Raw genomic sequence first — 20255 nt, forward strand, 5'->3', positions numbered from 1 at the left:
TTTATTTGGGAAAGAAATCCGCTTATAATTCCACCTTGCAGAGATACCCACATTAGCACTTTATTACATAGCTTTCTAGACATTTTCTATGCATGTGTATGTATGTTCAGTTCAGTTCAGTCACTCAGTCGTGTCCGACTCTTTGCGACCCATGAATCGCAGCACGCCAGGCCTCCCTGTCCATCACCAACTCCCAGAGCCCACCCAAACCTATGTCAGTTGAGTCAGTGATGCCATCCAACCATCTCATTCTCTGTCGTCCCCTTCTCCTCATGCCCTCAATCTTTCCCGGCATCAGGGTCTTTTCCAATGAGTCGGCTCTTTGCATGAGGTGGACAAAGTATTGGAGTTTCAGCTTCAACATCAGTCCTTCCAATGAACACCCAGGATTGATCTCCTTTAGGATAGATTGGTTGGATCTCCTTGCAGTCCAAGGGACTCTCAAGAGTCTTGTTCAACACCACAGTTGAAAAGCATCAATTCTTCTGCACTCAGGTTTCTTTATAGTTCAACTCTCACATCCATACATGACCACAGGAAAAACCATAACCTTGACTAGATGGACCTTTGTTGGCAAAGTAATGTCTCTGTTTTTTAATTTGCTGTCTAGGTTGGTCATAATTTTCCTTCCAAGAAGTAAGCGTCTTTTAATTTCATGGCTGCAGTCACCATCTGCAGCAATTTTGGAGCTCAGAAAAATTAAGTTAGCCACTGTTTCCACTGTTTCCCCATCTATTTCCCATGAAGTGATGGGACTGGATGCCATGATCTTAGTTTTCTGAATGTTGAGCTTTAAGCCAATTTTTTTACTCTCCACTTTCACTTTCATCAAGAGGCTCTTTAGTTCTTCACTTTCTGCCATAAGGGTGGTGTCATCTGTATATCTGAGGTTATTGATATTTCTCCCAGCAATCTTGATTCCAGCTTGTGCTTCTTCCAGCCCAGCGTTTCTCATGATGTACTCTGCATATAAGTTAAATAAGCAGGGTGACAATATATAGCCTTGACGTACTCCTTTTCCTATTTGGAACCAGTCTGTTGTTCCATGTCCAGTTCTAACTGTTGCTTCCTGACCTGTATACAGATTTCTCAGGAGGCAGGTCAGGTGGTCTGGTATACCCATCTCTTTCAGAATTTTCCACAGTTTACTGTGATCCACACAGTCAAAGGATTTGGCATAGTCAATAAAGCAGAAATAGATGTTTTTCTGGAACTCTCTTGCTTTTTTGATGATCCAGCGGCTGTTGGCAATTTGATTTCTGGTGAAGGTAAGTCAAAGTGTTAGTTGCTCAGTTGTGTCTGACTTTGCAACCCCATGGACTGTAGCCTGCCAGGCTCCTCTGTCCATGAAATTCTCCATGTAAGAATACTGGGGTGGGTAGTCATTCCCTTCTCCCAGGGATCTTCCTGATCCAGCTATCAGGACTCCCGCATTGCAGGTAGATTCTTTACCATCTGAGCCACCAGGGAAGCCCCAAGAATACTGGGGTGGCCATTCCCTTCTCCAGGGGATCTTCCCAACCCAGGGATCTAAACTGGGTCTCTTGCATTGCAGGCAGATTCTTTACCATCTGAGCCCCACGGAAGCCCATGTGTGTGTATATGTTGCATATAAAGATTCACGTTGTACTTGGTCAGTTCTCAGAATAGAAATGATGTTCCCCAAACTGAGTAGTGGGGTACTCCAATCATATATTTAAACATCTAACTTTTAAAATAAGAGATAATTGGGACAAAAATTGGGAGTATAATGTCATGCTTTTTGTACTCTGATTCTTTAGCTATTTATCCTTCAGATTTTGGCTTACATGTTATTACCTTGGCAGCTTTCTTGACCGGAGCAGGGCGCATGCTCTGACAGCACCCCGTGCTCATATCATGCTGTATCACAGTGCAATTAGGTATTAAACATTTCCAAGTATAATTTTTGGCTCTCCTGCTGGACTATGACTTAGGCAGATGAACACTTCCCAACACAGCCTACATGTCTCTCCAACCCTGAACCTGACCCAGTAGACAGTCCCTGAATTCCAGGGCTGAACAGGAGGCCTGGAACACTTGAACCATTGACAATGGACCCTTGTTCCATAGGCACATAATATCCCTGTGAACATCTCAGTCTTTCCCAAAGGAAGCTGCTGCCATTTAAGCCCAGTAACTGTATCCCAAGGAAAAAGATATAGCCAACCTTCTGGAATTTTATTTGATACTGATTCCAGGCTAAACTTAGGAATTCAGAACTGTACCGTGGTTTATCATTTAAACTGGGGGGTGGAGGAGGACTTTTGCAGGCCAAGAGATAAATCGAGGTCTCACTTGAGTTCTCTTCATAGGAGGAAAGCTGAGCACTAAATCTCTTTGTTATGATTACCCACATCTGGATACATAGCTGGAATGGATATTTTCAGCAACTGACAGCAGTTGCACACTGCTTCCTGAACCATGGGAAGGCCTACTATGGAGCAAGGATCACAGAGAAGACATTAATATTCACCAGTTACACAAAAAAGAGAGACATCAAATTCAGTCATACCGCATTTTTGAGCAGAGCTGAAGACACTATCAGAACTATCAGAGGCTTGAAAGATACAGGCAAGTTGCCTCCTAGCTCATCCCCACTTAATTTTTCCATTTGCCAGGGTTAAAGGATCCTTGAGTTGATAATGGTTTATTATACATGTGATTAGGTGGAGAACCCAACTGAACTGCTGTTTCAGATGTGGTCTTCTCCTGGAACTAAGGAATACAACCCCTGACATTGGATGTGCAGCCAGTGAACAGGCAGATACATTTCCCCCCATTCTGAGTCACAGTGAACATCAGAGGCAATTTGCTTGCATCTAGTAGGGAGAAGGCAATGGCACCCCACTCCAGTCCTCTTGCCTGGAAAATCCCATGGACGGAGGAGCCGGGTAGGCTGCAGTCCATGGGGTCGCTAGGAGTTGGACACGACTGAGCGACTTCACTTTCACTTTTCACTTTGATACATTGGAGAAGGAAATGGCAACCCACTCCAGTGTTCTTGCCTGGAGAATCCCAGGGACGGGGGAGCCTGGTGGGCTGCCATCTCTGGGGTCGCACAGAGTCGGACACGATTGAAGCGACTTAGTAGTAGGGAGAGCACTCATGTTTACTATCCTGATTCAGGAATGTGTAAATTCTCCCAAGCCATTCTACAGTTTATTCTACTGGATCTTGATGGCTTCATTATCTTACAGAACATCATGTTTGTCCAGTAGCTTGGTGACAGTATGGCACCTTGGCACATTGAATATCTTAAGCTGAAGGAGTTTGAGAAAATGGCAGAAGCAGGAAGGCCATTCTGACCTCTTCCCCCGCCCCTGCCCTTACTTCTCCCTGAAACAGGTCATAAAGCTCTCCTGTGAAAGGTACCCTTCCTATACCAGAAGGTAGGAAGACATTCATAAGAGATGAGGGATTTGATGCGAAGAAATTTGTACAAAACTGTGCAGTCAAACCTTGTTAAACTCACTCTTATTTTCCCAGTTACTTCTTCACTATTTATTACCCCAGCGCAGCACCACCTCCCCTTTTGTAGATTTAAATGTTAAAACTTTTTAAAATTAATTTTTATTGGTTGCTTTACAATGTTGTGTTCGTTTCTGCCATGCAGCAAAATGAACCATACATATATCCCCTAACTTTTGGACTTCCTTTGTCTTCTCAGTTCTTCACAAATTTATTGTTCCTCTGTTTAAAAGATTTAAAAGCTTCCTTCCATGGTTACTTCTTTGGGCCTTGATTTTCTTGTGAAGGCTCCCTTGCACATGTAAGAAGTTCAATAAAACTTGTATGCTTTTCTCCTGTTATCTGTCTTTGCCAGTTTAATTTTCAGACCCGGTCAGGGACCTTAAAAGGGTCAAGGAAAACTTTTTCCTCTCCTACAGAGGGTAAGACCTCGAACTAACAGATTCCTTAGATGTTTGGCAAGATCCATTTGTGCAGAGGGTGAGTTGTACATTCTGTGAAACCGAGTGCCTGTACATTTCCAGTAATCTGTACAAGGTCAGATAGGAAATAATTTTAGCTTTGGGCACATAGTGTCTCTTGCAACCACTTGTTTCTGCTATTGTAATAAAGCAGCCATGGACAATATGCAAACAATAAGCAAGACTGGGTTCCCACAAACTTTATTTACAAAAACAGGCTTGATTTGGCTTGTAGATCTTAGTTTGCAGACCCCTCCCTGATCTGTGACATGTCAGATAGCTCCTCCAAGGAGAAAATGGTCTTTCCTGGTCTCCTTTCCACTATGAAGGAGGCATGATGGTAACTGAGTCTCTGAAAAATTTGGAATTCAGTTAGTGTCACATTTGGGTATATTGTTCTTACCCATTTGCCAAGTGACCTGAAAAAACTAGAAGCCTTAAAGGGGCCCAGATTGAAAAAAGGATCTCTGAGCTCTTCCAAAGTGCAGTCTGAGTGGCTCTCTGATCAACTCTTCTGACCTGGGGATACAACGGGCTTCATGCGTCTACTGTGAATAAAGGTGCTAAATGGTCTCGTATGAGAACACCATTCTGATATTCTTACCTTCCTGAGCCTCCAGCCCTTTCAGTATTCTTCAGGGGCAGTTTTGGTACCTCCTCCTCATGTATTGATACTATAGGCCAAATTTGTGCCCAAGCTTCAAAGAGCCATCGCAACTGCCTTCGAGGCCTCCTGACTATTTATAGCAAGTCTTGGATAGATGGTTGGCTAATGGAGCTGTCATTTTCTTTTTGTCAGGGCTTCAAAAACTGTTGACCACAAGTAGCCATAGCTACAGTCCTTACAGTTACCACCACTGTCATGTCATTCAATGTCCCCATGCTTTCTTTAACTCCTTCCAACCTACCTCTGTCTTGGTACTTTGTACTTCTGGGGATTATCACCACCCCACCCACCACCAGCAGTGGGTTCTTACCATCTGGCCAGTGAGTATTACAGTTCCAGAATCCCACCTGGAAGTCCTGCTTTCCAGGGCCACATCTTATTTTTTTTTTGAAGACTTTTTTGGTTGTTGTTGTAGACCATTTTTAAAGTCTTTATTGAATTTGTTACAATATTGCTTCTGTTTTTATGTTTTTTTTTTTTTTTGACCACAAAACATGTGGAATCTTAGCTCCCTGACCAGGGATCAAACCTGCACCCTCTGCATTGGAAGGTGAAGTCTTAACCACTGGACCACCAGGGAAGGCCCCCAAGACCGCTTCTTAATCGCAACTTTCATAGAGTAAGTTATCCCTGAAAGTAGATCTAGAGACAAGTGTTTATGGGCAGGTTATTGATATTGGGATGTGGCTCCAGAAAACATAGGTGGGGGTCTGGGAAGAGGAAAACAGGGATGAAAGGAAGGTCAATGTCAGGTTGTGTTATTGAGCTGATCACCATGGTGGGTGATTGGGGCTTTTCCATTGGGACCCTCTAAGAACTTCAGAATTGTCCACCCAAGTGATGAAAAAAAGGAAGCATTTGTCTATTGCTTCCATGGAGTGCTGCTACCCTCTTATTTCTAGGTTTGCCTATGCCTGCCAACTGAAAGGGCCCCTGTAGGCATCTTACACCACAGTGTCAGAGAATGCCAGGGCAAATGCCTGAGGTAAGTGGCAGGGTTGAGGCCATTATCTGTCAGGCTAAGTCTGCAGGCTTATTGCTGCAGTAATAGGTGGTTCAGTTCAGCTCAGTTCAATTGCTCAGTTGTGTCCAGCTCTTTGTGATCCCATGAACTGCAGTATGCCAGGCCTCCCTGTCCATCACCAACTCCTGGAGTCCACCCAAACCCATGTCCATTGAGCCGGTGATGCCATCCAACCTCTCCTCCTGCCCTCAATCTTTCCCAGCATCAGGGTCTTTTTAAATGAGTCAGCTCTTTGCATCAGGTGGCCAAAGTATTAGAGTTTCAGCTTCAGCATCAGTCCTTCCAATGAACACCCAGGACTGATGTCCTTTACGATGGACTGGTTGGATCTCCTTGCAGTCCAAGGGACTCTCAAGAGTCTTCTCCAACACCATAGTTCACAAGCATCAATTCTTCGGTGGTCAGCTTTCTTTATAGTCCAACTTTCACATCCATACATGACCACTGGAAAAACCATAGCCTTGACTAGGCGGACCTTTGTTGACAAAGTAATGTCTCTGCTCTTTAATATGCTGTCTAATTTGGTCATAACTTTTCTTCCAAGGAGTAAGCGTCTTTTAATTTCATGGCTGCAATCACCATTTGCAGTGATTTTGGAGCCCAGAAAAATAAAGTAATAGGTGGAGATGAAGATAAACTGAGAGGATGTGAAGCAAGCAAAAGAGATGATGGATATACTGTGCAAGGGTTCATGTCTTCTCCACTCCATGTCTCTTGCCACTGCTAGTAGCTAGTTTTACAGCCCCACAGACCAACTCTAAGCCCCTGATATGTACGGTGAAAGAAATAAGGCAGTAGACTGATTATTATGACAATCACTGGTTTTATCATAATCTCCTTTTCTGGATGAACTTAAAGGACAGTGAATATTATATTGAAGATTTGGATATGACAACAGGTGGGAGTTAACCGACGACAAGTTTAGGATGCTTTTTTTTAGAATGTAATACGTATTCTGAATGGGTGACTATAGACTCAGGAACTGAGAGGTGGAGATGGGGTGGTACCTTTTATAACTGAAAGGAATGATTCATGATCAGAATGTTGCTTCTTAATTTGGGGTTCTGTGGTTTGCTAAACCTTAGAAAGTACCCAAGGAAGGAATAATCTCATTGGGAAAACACTCATTCTTCTACTAAATTAGAAGTTATGGGGGGGTTCCCTGGCCACTTGGACTCTAGGAGCCATGCAGAAAACAAACAAACAAACAGAGTTTGGTTTATGTGGTTGATCTTGACCAATGAAAAGAAACTGTATTTGAATACAAAGTAGAGGGCAGAGAGGAATATGGAGGGAACTCTGATGATTCCTCTGTTCTTGTTGTGTTACCATGCCCCCTTGTTAGACTGTTAGACCTTTACAGGAACAGGACCACCAAGGACTGAGATGTTTCGAGACTGAAGAGTTGGGTCACTTTGTTAGAGAAGATCCCTCATAAGTTGTGGTACTGGCAGAAGAGGGGAAATGTGCATTGCGTGGTGGATAGGGGTCCTCCTTTATGTTGCTCTGGATTTATGTTCACTTACAGAAGAGAGACCTGGAGGGAGCATGGCAATCCACTCCAGTAGTCTTTCCTGGAGAATCCCCATGGACAGAGGAGCCTGAGGGGCTATAGTCCACAGGGTCACAAAGAGTCAGACACGACTGAAGCGGCTTAGCACACGTGCACAGAAGAGAGAACTGTATCTTTTACTGCTATTTTCTTGCTTGTTGGAGGAGCGGGCTCTGGGATTGAGCAAGGTAGAGCTAGGGATGGAGGCTTCATTTTCTTCTTTCATCTTCTTTTGATTAAAACTTTGACTGGGGCTCCACCTTCAACCAGCTCTGCTTCCCAGATTAGGGTTTACATATGCCTAGGGCTACGTGGCCATGTGCTGGAAGACATGAAACCATCTGCTGGGTATTCATTCTACTTGAAGAATTAGGAAAACATTTAAAAACAATTAAAGCCAAAATTATGAAGCAGATTGCAAAATGCAGATGCTTTTTTTTGAAAGGAGAAATGATAGCTCCAAATAAATTTTATGTTTATAAAAAGCTGCTTTGGATTTCAGCTCTTCCTTGTTTCCTTCAGTCTCTCTTCTGGAGTATGTATCATTACTTTCATGAGTAAGGTTGCACGGCATTGATGTACTGATGTACGGCCTGGCTCCCAGGAAGTTGTCCTTGCTTCCTTCTACAGGCATGTCTCCCACCACTTTCCACAACAGTTCCCAGCTGTGATCACACCCAATACCCAACTGCTCCTGTTCCCCAAGTTTGCACTGACTTTCACAGTACTATGCTTTTTGCCCTCTCATTTGTAAATTTTTTTCTTTCTGAATTGCCTTCAGAATCCAGCTTTGTGCCCTGTTTTCCAGAGCTTTGTCACCGCTTCCCCAAGTATGACTTCCCTGATGGCTCAGGCGGTAAAGCATCTGCCTGCAATGCGGGAGACCTGGGTTCAATCCCTGGGTTGGGAAGATCTCCTGGAGAAGGAAATGGCAACCCACTCCAGTATTCTTGCCTGGAAAATCCCATGGACGGAGAGCCTGGTAGACTACAGTACATGGAGTCGCAAAGAGTCGGACATGACTGAGGGACTTCACTTTCACTTTCTTTCACTTTCCCCAAGTATAGGTACTAGTTAAGGGAATCATCTTTTCAGATATTTTGTTTATAATACTTCACACCCAGTCTGTCCTGGTTTCTGGATGATCACCTGTGACTGTTGGTCTGAGTATCATTGTTTACATGACTGTTTCCCCTGTGAGGGTATTAGAGATGAAGATGAATCTCAGCCCGTGACTATTTCCCTAATACCAAGCATCCTGCCTGGCAAAAGAAAAAAGAAAAAACAAAAAACCTCAAGTATATTTTAAGATATTTTTGCTGAATAACTGAACAAATCAACAGAGGAATGACCCTGGGGACCCTAGACTACTTTCTCTGCTGACTGGTGCTGGTGGTGGGGTTTCTGGTCACACAAACAGCCGCCCCATTTAAATTATTTGCTCTTTCCTTTTTTTTTCTAAGCCCCAAAGACCTTGAGGCACAATAACCTCTTCGCCTGCATGAATTTTGCAAGTCATCAATTTCTGATCATGGCCCATTTCCTTTGTCAAGGGGAGAAAGTGATTCCCTGCAGTCTTCTGAATTTACAGAGCAAAGCTGTCCAGATGTGTCTGGCCTACCTCTCTGCTCCCTCTCCCTCACAGCCCCCCTCATTTTCCTTCCAAATGAAATTCATTCCTGGCTGAGGAGAGAGAGGAAGGATTAAGGGGTCCACATGCAACTTCTTTCAAGCTTTGGGGGAGGGCAGATGGTTCCTGTCAGTGTTTTCTTTCCATGCAGATTTTGTTCCTTAAGGCAAAACTCAGGCTGTGCAACCCAGGCTGGTTTTGCCTCAGTCCCTGGGGGATGGAGGGGCCCCACCCCAGGCTGGGTCAGTGCAGGGCAGGAAGAGACCTGCCTGTTGCTGCCTTCAGAGTTAAGAAGTGCTCTGGGATCCAGGATGGAAGCATTGTGCTTCCCTCACAGCTGGGCTGTGTTCATGTTTCTTACCGTGAATCATGTTCAGAACTAATTCTTAGAACTCAGCAAATTCGAGAAAAGCCAGGTAGGGAACTCTCAAAGAGTTAGGACTTGAAAAATTGGGGTGATTTGTTCAGAAGGAGAGGATAAAGGTGGACATCCTAAGCAAACACCATAGGGGGAATGTGAAATTTACCAACAACTTGGTACATTTCAATCCAACAAATATTTGTTGAGTATGTAGTGTTAAATGGGGCTTCCCTGGTATCTCAGCTGGTGAAGAATCTGCCTCCAATATGGGAGACAAAGGTTCAGTCCCTAGGTCAGGAAGATTCCCTGGAGAAGGGAATGGCTACCCACTGTAGTACTCTTGGGCTTCCCGGGTAGCTCAGACTGTAAAGAATCTGCCAACAGCTACCCACTCCAGTATTCTTGCCTGGAGAATTCCATGGACAGAGGAGACTGAGGGACTATAGTCCATGGGGTCACCAAGAGTTGGACCTGACTAAGCGACTTTCACTTTACTCACTAGTGTTAAACGTGATTCAAGAAGACAATGTAGGTGATAAACAAACTTCACGAAGCAGGACAGTCTCCAATCATAGTACTGCAACATGGGGGCAGTAGGCAGGAAGCTTATAGGGTAAAGAATAAAGAACAAGGAAGAGAAAAATAGAAAATATCTCATTGGCTGGGGTCACCTGTCAACCTTGTTTGTGGTGAGAAGGAACAAGGAAGTAAGTAGGGAGCCCAGAGCTGGCTTGGCACCTGGGGACAGGCTGACCGGGTATACTGTGTTTCTTGGCAAGTGGAGCATTTGTAGGAACATGAAAGCTATCCACATTTTGGTTTCCTGATGTGGCACCCTGGGCAGGAGGGGCTCCATCTTGGGCCTAGAAAGTTATTTCTATACCAGTACTTGGGCCACCTCACGCGAAGAGTTGACTCATTGGAAAAGACTCTGATGCTGGGAGGGATTGGGGGCAAGAGGAGAAGGGGACGACAGAGGATGAGATGGCTGGATGGCATCACTGACTCGATGGATGTGAGTCTGAGTGAACTCCGGGAGTTGGTGATGGACAGGGAGGCCTGGCGTGCTGCGATTCATGGGGTCGCAAAGAGTCGGACACGACTGAGCGACTGATCTGATCTGATGTGCCAGACATGTGAGTTTATGGGTCTGTCCCACATCAGGCAGAAAGTTACTAGCAGACAAGGACTGTTTGCTTTGCAGTCAGATAAGAAGGATTCAAAGGGTTTGGGGGTTTAATGAAGGATCATGTCCTCTGGACCACGCCCCAAAGTGGATGGCAGGGATCAGAACTGAGTACGGTTTCTGAAGTCAGGCTCGCAGCCTGGCAGCTACAGTGATGTAGATGTATGTCTAAAAAGTTCAGAAAAGCAGAGAAGAGAGTAGTCAGTTCTGTCTGGTGGGGTCAAGGAGAACATGAATCTGAAGTGAATTTAGAAGAAAGAATAGGACTTCTTTGGCTGGATGGAGAAGGGGTTTTAGGTTGAGGAACAACAAAGACACAGATGTATGAAAGAGTGTGTACATTTGAGGGGGAACACTGAATAGTTTGTATTTTTCAGAGTGTTTGTTCAACGATTATTGTTTTTTTAAAAAATGTTTTCTTTTTTTTTGATGTGGGCCATTTTTAAAGTCTTTACTCGATCTATTACAATATTGCAATATTGCTTCTGTTTTATGTTTTGGTTTTTTGGCCTTGAGGCATGTGGGATCTTAGTTCCCTGACCAGGGATCGAACCCTAACCACCTGCATTGGAAGGGAAGTCCCCACTGATTATTTTTAAGCACCTACTATGTGGCAGAAACTGTTCCAGGTGCTCAGGATGCAGGAGTAATCAAGGCAGGTTTCTTTCTTTCTTGCTGTGCTAGTTTGTTAGGGCTGCCACAATAAGGTACAATAGACTGGTGGCTTGAAAAACAAAAATTATTTTCTTGACATCTGGAGGCTAGAAGTCTGAGACGGAAGTGTAGGCGGATTGGTTTCTTTTTTTGGCTGTGCTGCGTCTGTTGCTGTGTGGGCTTTCTCTAGCTGTGGTGAGTGGGGCTACTCTCGAGTTGCGGTGTGCAGGCTTCTCATTGTGGCGGCTTCTCTTGCTGCCGAGCACAGGCTCTCGGGTGTGCGGACTTCAGAAGTTGTGGCACACGGGCTCCGTAGTTGTGGTTCCGAGACTCTAGAGCACAGGCTCAACGTTTGTGATGCAGGGGCTTAGTTGCTCCTTTGCATGTGGGGTCATCTTGGATCAGGGATTGAACCCGTGTCTCCTGAACGGCAGATGGATTCTTTATCACTGAGCCATCAGGGAAGTCCCAGGATTGGCTTCTTCTCCAGCCTCTCTCCTTGGCTAGTAGATGGCCATTTTTCCTCTGTATCCTCCTATGGTCTTCTCTCAGTATTTATCTTTACCCTAATTACTCCTCTTATAAAGACACCATCATGCCTCATTAGGGCCCACTGTAATGACCTCATTTTAACTTAATTATGTCTTTCAGAATTCTGTCTCCAAATACAGTCACGTTCAGAATTGTTGGTGGTAGAATTCAACATGTGAATTTTGGGGGCTACACCATTTGGCCCCTTACACTTGCTGGGGATTTGCATTTTAGTGTGTGTCAGGTTTGGTGGTGGGTGGTTTGGTCGTGTCCAACTCTTGAGACCCCATAAACTGTAGCCCAACAGGCTCCTCTGCCCATGGGATTTCCCAGGCAAGAATACTGGAGTGGGTTGCCATTTCCTTCTCCAGTGGATCTTCCTGTCCAGGGATTGAACCTGGGGATTGAACCCAAGTCTCCTGCATTACAAGCAATACAGATTCTTTACAGACTGTGTCAGGTTTGAGGGGCAACAAATGACTATACCAATAAACAAATAAACAAACTAGGTAATGTTATTTAAAATATTTTAAAATATTTATTTATTTATTATTTATTTTTGGCTGCGTTGGATCTTGGTCGCAGTACGCAGGATCTTTCGCTGTGGTGCAGAGGCTCAGTAGTTGCAGCTCATGGGCTTCCCAGCAGCATGAGGGGTCTTAGTTCCCTAACCAGGGATCAAACTCATGTCCTCTGCATTGAAAGGCAGCTTCTTAATCACTAGACTGCCAGGAAAGTCCCCAAACTTGGTAATTTTAGATGATAAGTATTGTAAAGAAAATAAAAACAAGATAATGGCATAGAAATTGGCCACTCATTATGTATTATCTCTATATTTTAACAAATATATAAATATTTTTTTTTCCAGCAAATGTTTTTGGAACACCTTATCTGAACCAAGATTTAGGCATTTTGCTGGGGATCATTTAGATCTGTTGCAAGTTCCCTCAGGCATGATCCTTGCCCTTGAGAAATTCATAATGTAGTAGAGGGAACCTATGTACACACAAGAAAACATATAAGGAGACCCCACCATGGGAGCTAAGTGGCTCATCAGGAACATTGGCACTGTTTCAACTGGGAGAGAGCGGGTGGGCAGTGGTGGGATACTCCTTGGTATCATGTGGGGATATCAGGATCTTTGGGCTCTACCCAACAGGGAAAATCCATTTCCATCTTGGGTCCCAGAGATGAGATTATTTTGCCAGCAAACGGAGTAGAATAAAACATTCTTTGATGATGACAACTGAGGCTCAAAGTATGCTGATGCTTTTCTGCACCTGAGGCCAGGAAGACACAGAGGCCCAGGTCAGGAAGGACTGGCCAAGTACCAGCTGGGTTAATTCATCATAAGATGTAGGCGTTTACTCTGGACACCATGATGGATAAAGGCTTGTGCTTACAGTCAACTTTGAACAAGCTCTGAGGGAGAGATTGAAAACACAGATCCCCTAGGAAGTGGCAGTGTCAGCCTGGATCACTGGTCAAGAGCAGTAAGGGGCTTTCTCTAAGGGGAACTTCAGAAATCAGGTGGTACAAGGGGAGGAGTCCATGGGGGCCAAACTGAGCCTGGAGAGGAAGTTCACTGGTCCCACAAGGAGGAGGAAAAAAATCTCCATCAGTTAGTTGTTCAGGCTGGTGAAGCTCCAGGATTACCGGGCCTCAGTATCTCTTGGAGATGACGGGCTGCACCTGGCAGCATTCAGTAGGGAACGTCTGCATAGGACCTTGGACCATCATTCTGAACAAGCCAGCCAGCCCTATGTTTAGGATGTAGGTAGTGGACTGCTGATCACACTGTAGGGAATTCTGCATTATTATATACACAAGGGACTTAAATTAACTGTATGATAAATTGTATATAGTGTTCTAGCCTAGTTTAGTCATTCTTAGCTATATAAAAAGTCCCTAGTTAAAGCAGTTGTGCAACTACAGTGGAATATAAATATGTGCCCAGGCAGGTTAGATCCTGCCTGACAATCTCCATTACCATTCTGCTGCCTGGAGCAGGCAAAACCAGAGTCAAGCTCTCCTGCAGACTATTGTGGGGTGCCTGAGGAGCAGACCAGGGGTGACAGGACTGCATTGCTCGAGTTCCCACAGCAGCTGGAAGGGAGAAGACAGTGTATGCTGCTTTAATATGATTTCTCATTACATTTATTGAGCACATGCTATGTGCCAGACACTTGGGTTCCCCTAGAAGCAGACACCCCTGAGAGGAAGACTGAAAGGCAAAGAGTTTAACTGGGTTATGATCCTAGGAACCACACACAGGACAATGAATAGGAAAGGAAAGGAAACCAGTAGGGAGTTACTATGGACAGCTGGAGCCAAGTTACACAGGGATCCTCTGGGAGAAGGAGAACGACTGACCCCCTTTACCTGGGGTTAAGGGGTTTGCTAAGATGAGGAACCTTCAGTGAGAAATCGAGGGAAAGTATGAGAAAAGTGTTAGTCACTCAGTTGTGTTATGTCCAGCTCTTTGACTCTTTGTGACCCCATGGACTGTAGCCCACCAGGTTGCTCTGTCCATGGAATTCTTCAGGCAAGAATACTGGAGTGGGTTGCCATTACCTTCTGCAGGGGCTATTCTTGACCCAGGGATTGAACCCGGCTCTCCTGTATTGCAGGCAGATTCTTTACTCTCTGAGCCACCAGAATCCAGGGAAATCCCAGGCAAATTCAGACACATCAGTCACTCAGTCTGGGAGTCAGCGTAGCACATATGCCTAAACTATCCCAACTGAGGTTGAGGAAACCCAACTGTTCGTAATCCACCAATTTCCTATCTGACTGGTCAGGGATGATGCAGTTTCTAGATGCCCAGCCCAGGGAGGTGGTTTCTCCTTACAGCTCCTGAGAAGTCCTGAGTGCTGAGTAAACTAGTCTACTGACTGGTGCAGGCGCAAGAGTGCTTCTCACGGCATCACCTTGCATGACTGACCACCTTTTCTGGTCTCATTTCCCTTTTTCTTCACTTTCACTGCCTGGACTTGTGTCTCCTGAGTAAAGCATCAACCCTGTATGTAGTCCTTGCATCAGGCTCTGCTTTCTAGAGAAGTTGGTCTAATTTGGCTGAATTATGGGAGACCTGAGTTCAAATCTCAGTTGTTTGGCTGACTTGCTGTGTCACTTTGGATAATTTTTCTCTTCTAGACCTCAATTTTCCTACTTCCAAAATAGGAGTTGGAGCTATACGATGTCTGAAGTCATTTCCTGTCCCCATATCCTCTGGTCTTAAAAGATTCTCCTAAAAGAGCCTTGTGAGTTCCCTGCTAAACCCGAAGCCTCAGATGCCTTTCAGTTCAGTCTTATTTTTCCCCATCACTCTTAATGAATCTTGGTTTCCTGGGCAATTTTTATTTAAAAGAAAAAAGGAAAGCAGGAGAAAGCAAGTTTGGAAACTCATAGCCCCTACACCCCGAGGAGATTTTCCTAAAACAATCTCTCTCTCTCTTTTTTTTTTTTTTTGGTGGGGGCAGGGGGGTCTTTGCAAGGAAATTTAGTCATTCTAAAATGGCCTTTGAAACTAAAGACTATGGAAAAGTTGAAGGAAAAGCACAAAGTGATTGGGGATAAATAGTTCCATATGAGTTACTGGATATAATATTCCTTCTTGTACTACTCAGTGCTGGGTGAAAGCAGATACTGCATGCTTGGTGTGTGCTAACAGATGTGTGTTTAGGTTTAATGGGATTTTAGAAGGGTCAAGAATTCCCCCAAAGTGTACTTGCACCACTCTGTTCTCCGAGGGTCATGAGAAGCCACTCAAAATCTCACCTCCTTTTTGTTGCCAACCCTTAAAGTTTTAAGTCACTTCTTTCTATGGTAAGCAATTTGGAAAAATCAGAGGGTGGATACTGGTGCTAATAATAAGTAATAATATGAATAGTAATAAATTAATATTAAAACAAGTAATAATATTAATAAGTAATATTATTCCCATAAGATGTATGGAAAACCTGAATGAACTTCTTGGCCAATACAACAATCATACAATCATTACCATTTATCAATGTGCTGTGTGTTAACTCATTTGAGTTTCACAAAGTGAGAAGTTCAGTAACTTGTCCAAAGTCACACGGTGGTGGAGGGGAAAATGAACTTGGATTGGATCTGTGGTGATGGAAATGAACAAAGTCTGTGCTGTGGTCATGGGTGACATGAGAAGGAGGGCTGTGAATTGGGCAGTAGATTGGAGCAGAACCTTTTAGGTAGCTTCCAATTTGATGTTTGCTTCTTTGGGCAGTAGAGAATTAAACAGCTATTATAAGCCAAGCCTTGTGAAAGTCACTCAGTCGTGTCCGACTCTTTGCAACCCCATACAGTCCATGGAATTCTCCATGCCATAATACTGGAGTGGGTAGCCTTTCCCTTCTCTGGGGGATATTTCCAACCCAGGGATCAAACCCGGGTTTCCCGCATTGCAGGAGGATTCTTTACCAGCTCAGCCACAAGGGAAGTCCAAGAATACTGGAGTGGGTAGCCTATCCCTTCTCCAGGGAATCTTCCCAACCCAGGAATTGAACTGGGGTCTCCTGCATTGCAGGAGGATTCTTTACCAACTGAGCCATCAGGGAAGCCTGTGGTTGCAAAGAGGAATCAAATACAGCTATGTACTTTTGGGAGGTGACATTTGGGAAGATAAGGTTTTTTACAGAAGTCACTAACCCTAACCATAATATATGGAATGCTTCACAAATTTGGGGGTAATTTTAGACACAGATAATTACCATCCAGCAGACATGAGTGAGTAAAAGGCCAGGGACAGTTACAAGGAATATCCAGAGGCAGCATGCTGCATTGGCAAGAGTCTCAACTCTGGGGTGAAAGCATGGTTCAAAATCTGGTTCTACTGTTTCCTAGCTGTGTGACCTCTGGCAAGTTACTTAATCTCTCTGAGCCTCAGGCTCAAGAAAGATATATCACTGGAACAAGACTTTGAAGTTTATACAAGATTTGAGCATCTAGAAATATTAAGGAAAGAAATACATTAAAATTATTAGAGTTACAAGATTATGAGTAATTTCTTTAAACATTTTTTCTATGTAGGGGGACAAACACACATGAAAACAATAGGAAGTATTTCTGAGTTCTAGAGTTGGCAGCAGAATTGATTTTTTATTTTTGTAGGGAGATTTCTTTTTTTTTTTTAATTTTATTTTATTTTTAAACTTTACAATATTGTATTAGTTTTGCCAAATATTGAAATGAATCTGCCACAGGTATACATGTGTTCCCCATCCTGAACCCTCCTCCCTCCTCCCTCCCCATACCACCCCTCTGGGTCATCCCAGTGCACCAGCCCCAAGCATCCAGTATCGTGCATCGAACCTGGACTGGCGACTCGTTTCATATATGATATTGTACATGTTTCAATGCCATTCTCCCAAATCTTCCCACCCTCTCCCTCTCCCACAGAGTCCATAAGACTGTTCTATACATCAGTGTCTCTTTTGCTGTCTCATACACAGGGTTATTGTTACCATCTTTCTAAATTCCATATATATGCATTAGTATACTGTATTGGTGTTTTTCTTTCTGGCTTACTTCACTCTGTATAATAGGCTCCAGTTTCATCCACCTCATTAGAACTGATTCAAATGTATTCTTTTTAATGGCTGAGTAATACTCCATTGTGTATATGTACCACAGCTTTCTTATCCATTCATCTGCTGATGGACATCTAGGTTGCTTCCATGTTCTGGCTATTTAAACTGTGCTGCGATGAACATTGGGGTACACGTGTCTCTTTACTTTCTGGTTTCCTCAGTGTGTATGCCCAGCAGTGGGATTGCTGGATCATAAGGCAGTTCTATTTCCAGATTCTTAAGGAATCTCCACACTGTTCTCCATAGTGGCTGTACTAGTTTGCATTCCCACCAACAGTGTAAGAGGGTTCCCTTTTCTCCACACCCTCTCCAGCATTTATTGCTTGTAGACTTTTGGATCACAGCCATTCTGACTGGCGTGAAATGGTACCTCATAGTGGTTTTGATTTGCATTTCTCTGATAATGAGTGATGTTGAGCATCTTTTCATGTGTTTGTTAGCCATCTGTATGTCTTCTTTGGAGAAATGTCTATTTAGTTCTTTGGCCCATTTTTTGATTGGGTCATTTATTTTTCTGGAGTTGAGCTGTAGGAGTTGCTTGTATATTTTTGAGATTAGTTGTTTGTCAGTTGCTTCATTTGCTATTATTTTCTCCCATTCTGAAGGCTGCCTTTTCACCTTGCTAATAGTTTTCTTTGTTGTGCAGAAGCTTTTAAGTGTAATTAGGTCCCATTTGTTTATTTATTTCCAATATTCTGGGAGGTGGGTCATAAAGGATCCTGCTGTGATGTATGTCGGAGAGTGTTTTGCCTATGTTCTCCTCTAGGAGTTTTATAGTTTCTGGTCTTATGTTTAGATCTTTAATCCGTTTTGAGTTTATTTTTGTGTATGGTGTTAGAAAGTGTTCTAGTTTCATTCTTTTACAAGTGGTTGACCATTTTCCCCAGCACCACTTGTTAAAGAGATTGTCTTTAATCCATTGTATATTCTTGCCTCCTTTGTCAAAGATAAGGTGTCCATATGTGTGTGGATTTATCTCTGGGCTTTCTATTTTGTTCCATTGATCTATATTTCTGTCTTTGTGCCAGTACCATACTGTCTTGATGACTGTGGCTTTGTAGTAGAGCCTGAAGTCAGGTAGGTTGATTCCTCCAGTTCCATTCTTCTTTCTCAAGATAGCTTTGGCTATTCGAGGTTTTTTGTATTTCCATACAAATTGTGAAATTATTTGTTCTAGCTCTGTGAAGAATACCTTTGGTAGCTTGATAGGGATTGCATTGAATCTATAAATTGCTTTGGGTAGTATACTCATTTTCACTATATTGATTCTTCCAATCCATGAACAAGGTGTATTTCTCCATCTATTAGTATCCTCTTTGATTTCTTTCAGGAGGGAGATTTCTTTACTGTTTAGGAAAAACACTGAAATCGGCTTTTGGTTCTGGAGCAGCATGGCCAGACCAGTCTGTCAGGAGAGCTTGAAGTAGAGTGTCTGCTTAGTTGCTCAGTTGTGTCTGACTCTGCGACCCCATGGACTGTAACCTGCCAGGCTCCTCTGTCCATGGGGACTCTCCAGGCAAGAATACTGGAGTGGGTTGCCATGCCCCGCCTCTAGCGGATCTTCCCAACCCGGGGATCGAACCGAGGTCTCTCACATTGCAGATGGATTCTTTACTGTCTGAGCCACCAGGGAAGCCCTGAAGCAAAAGGAATAGGTGGTAAATTGCTCTGCATCATCATCTAGAAGGTGCTGTTGGCTTTCTGGGTAAGGGGCACATGATAATAGTGCCTGTGGCAGAGTGACTATTGTTTGAGAAATCTGCTTCCTTTTCCTTTTGGGCACAAGTTGTTTTATGTTTCCCAGCCTTTTTTGCAATAAAGCACGGCCATGTGTTCTGGTTAATGGAATATGGGTGGAAATTTCACATGCCACTTGCAACACTGGCCACATAAATAAATCATTTACACATGATTCCTTCGCTTGCCCTGTCTTTAGACTGGGTGTTGATGTCCAGAGCAAGCTGTGTAGAAGACAGCAGATCCTCTGAGCCTGGGTCTGTGTACGATTCTATGGAGTACAGCTCTGTGAGCCCTGCCTCTCATTGGCTGGACTTTGTAAGGGTAGACAGAATTTTTCTTTTAAACTCCTGGGATGTCAGAGCTTTGCCATTAAAGTAGCTAGTGTTATCTCAACTAATATAGAAATATATTCTGGGCTTCTTCTGCAGTATCCAGAGGGAGAGAACTGGGGCCATGGAACCCAGGGGAGAGGAGGTAAGAGGGAATTCTCTTTCATGAGGTTAGCCCAGATGGAGCAAAATGGCACGCTGCTTTGGTTGAGGATGGTGGTCCCTTATATAGACTAAGGACATTGGTCTTTGGATTCAGTGCCATCTGGGATTCATTTTTCTATTTTACTTTTCAGTGTTGTAGTGCCCTTGTAGTCCCGTCAGGGCTTGAGTAGAGTTGGTCAAACACTCAGGTATAGCATCACCTGTACTTTGGGAAATTAAGGGAAGATCAATGTTTAGGTGTGGGAAGGCCAGGGAAGGTGCAGTGGCAGCTTGGGGAAGCTTGAATGGGCAGAATTGAATGGTAGAGAAGCTTGGAGCAGAGGTTGCAGAGAGAGGGGACTACCAAAAGAATGTAAGTTATCCTGGGATCTTCAGAAATAGCTGGTGGTAATGTGGGTGGAGTATGGTTTTGTTCCTACAATTATGCAAGTTGATATTTTCACAGTGTTACAGCCCCTTAGATTCTGAAGGAGCTCTTTAGATGTCTCGTTACTGGGGAACTCCAGGATACTTGAGTTGCCTGTATTTTTAAAGTTATCTTCAGTGTTTATTAATTTTTATAAAGGGAAAATACATTCTGAAAGAGCATTTTATAAAAGAAAGCAACGAAAATGAAAGGATCTGGAACACAGCATTGGATCTAGTAGATAGTGGGTACTCAGTTAACAGTTGCCTCTTCTACTGTTCATCATCAATTTATTTTATTATTTTTTAAAAATTATTTTATTGAAGTGCAGTTGATTTAGAATGTTGTGTTAGTTTCTGGTGTACAGCAAAGTGACTCAGTTATACCTTCTTTTTCATATTCTTTTCCATTATGGCCTGTTGTAGGATATTGAATATAATTCCCTGTG

The 20255-nt window shown here is 43.6% G+C and overlaps 1 long non-coding RNA gene across 1 annotated transcript in view; it reads left to right on the forward strand.

Annotated features, from left to right (window-relative positions):
- The window catches only part of LOC147375410 (uncharacterized), a 49157-nt gene that overhangs the window by 6794 nt on the left and 22108 nt on the right, over positions 1-20255 (forward strand). The gene's annotated exons all lie outside the window — the stretch shown is intronic.

This window comes from Bos grunniens, chromosome 3 (assembly GCF_055505025.1).
Source record: "Bos grunniens cultivar Pamir isolate PY7600 chromosome 3, Bosgru_T2T1.0, whole genome shotgun sequence".
NCBI classification, from domain to species: Eukaryota; Metazoa; Chordata; class Mammalia; order Artiodactyla; family Bovidae; genus Bos; species Bos grunniens.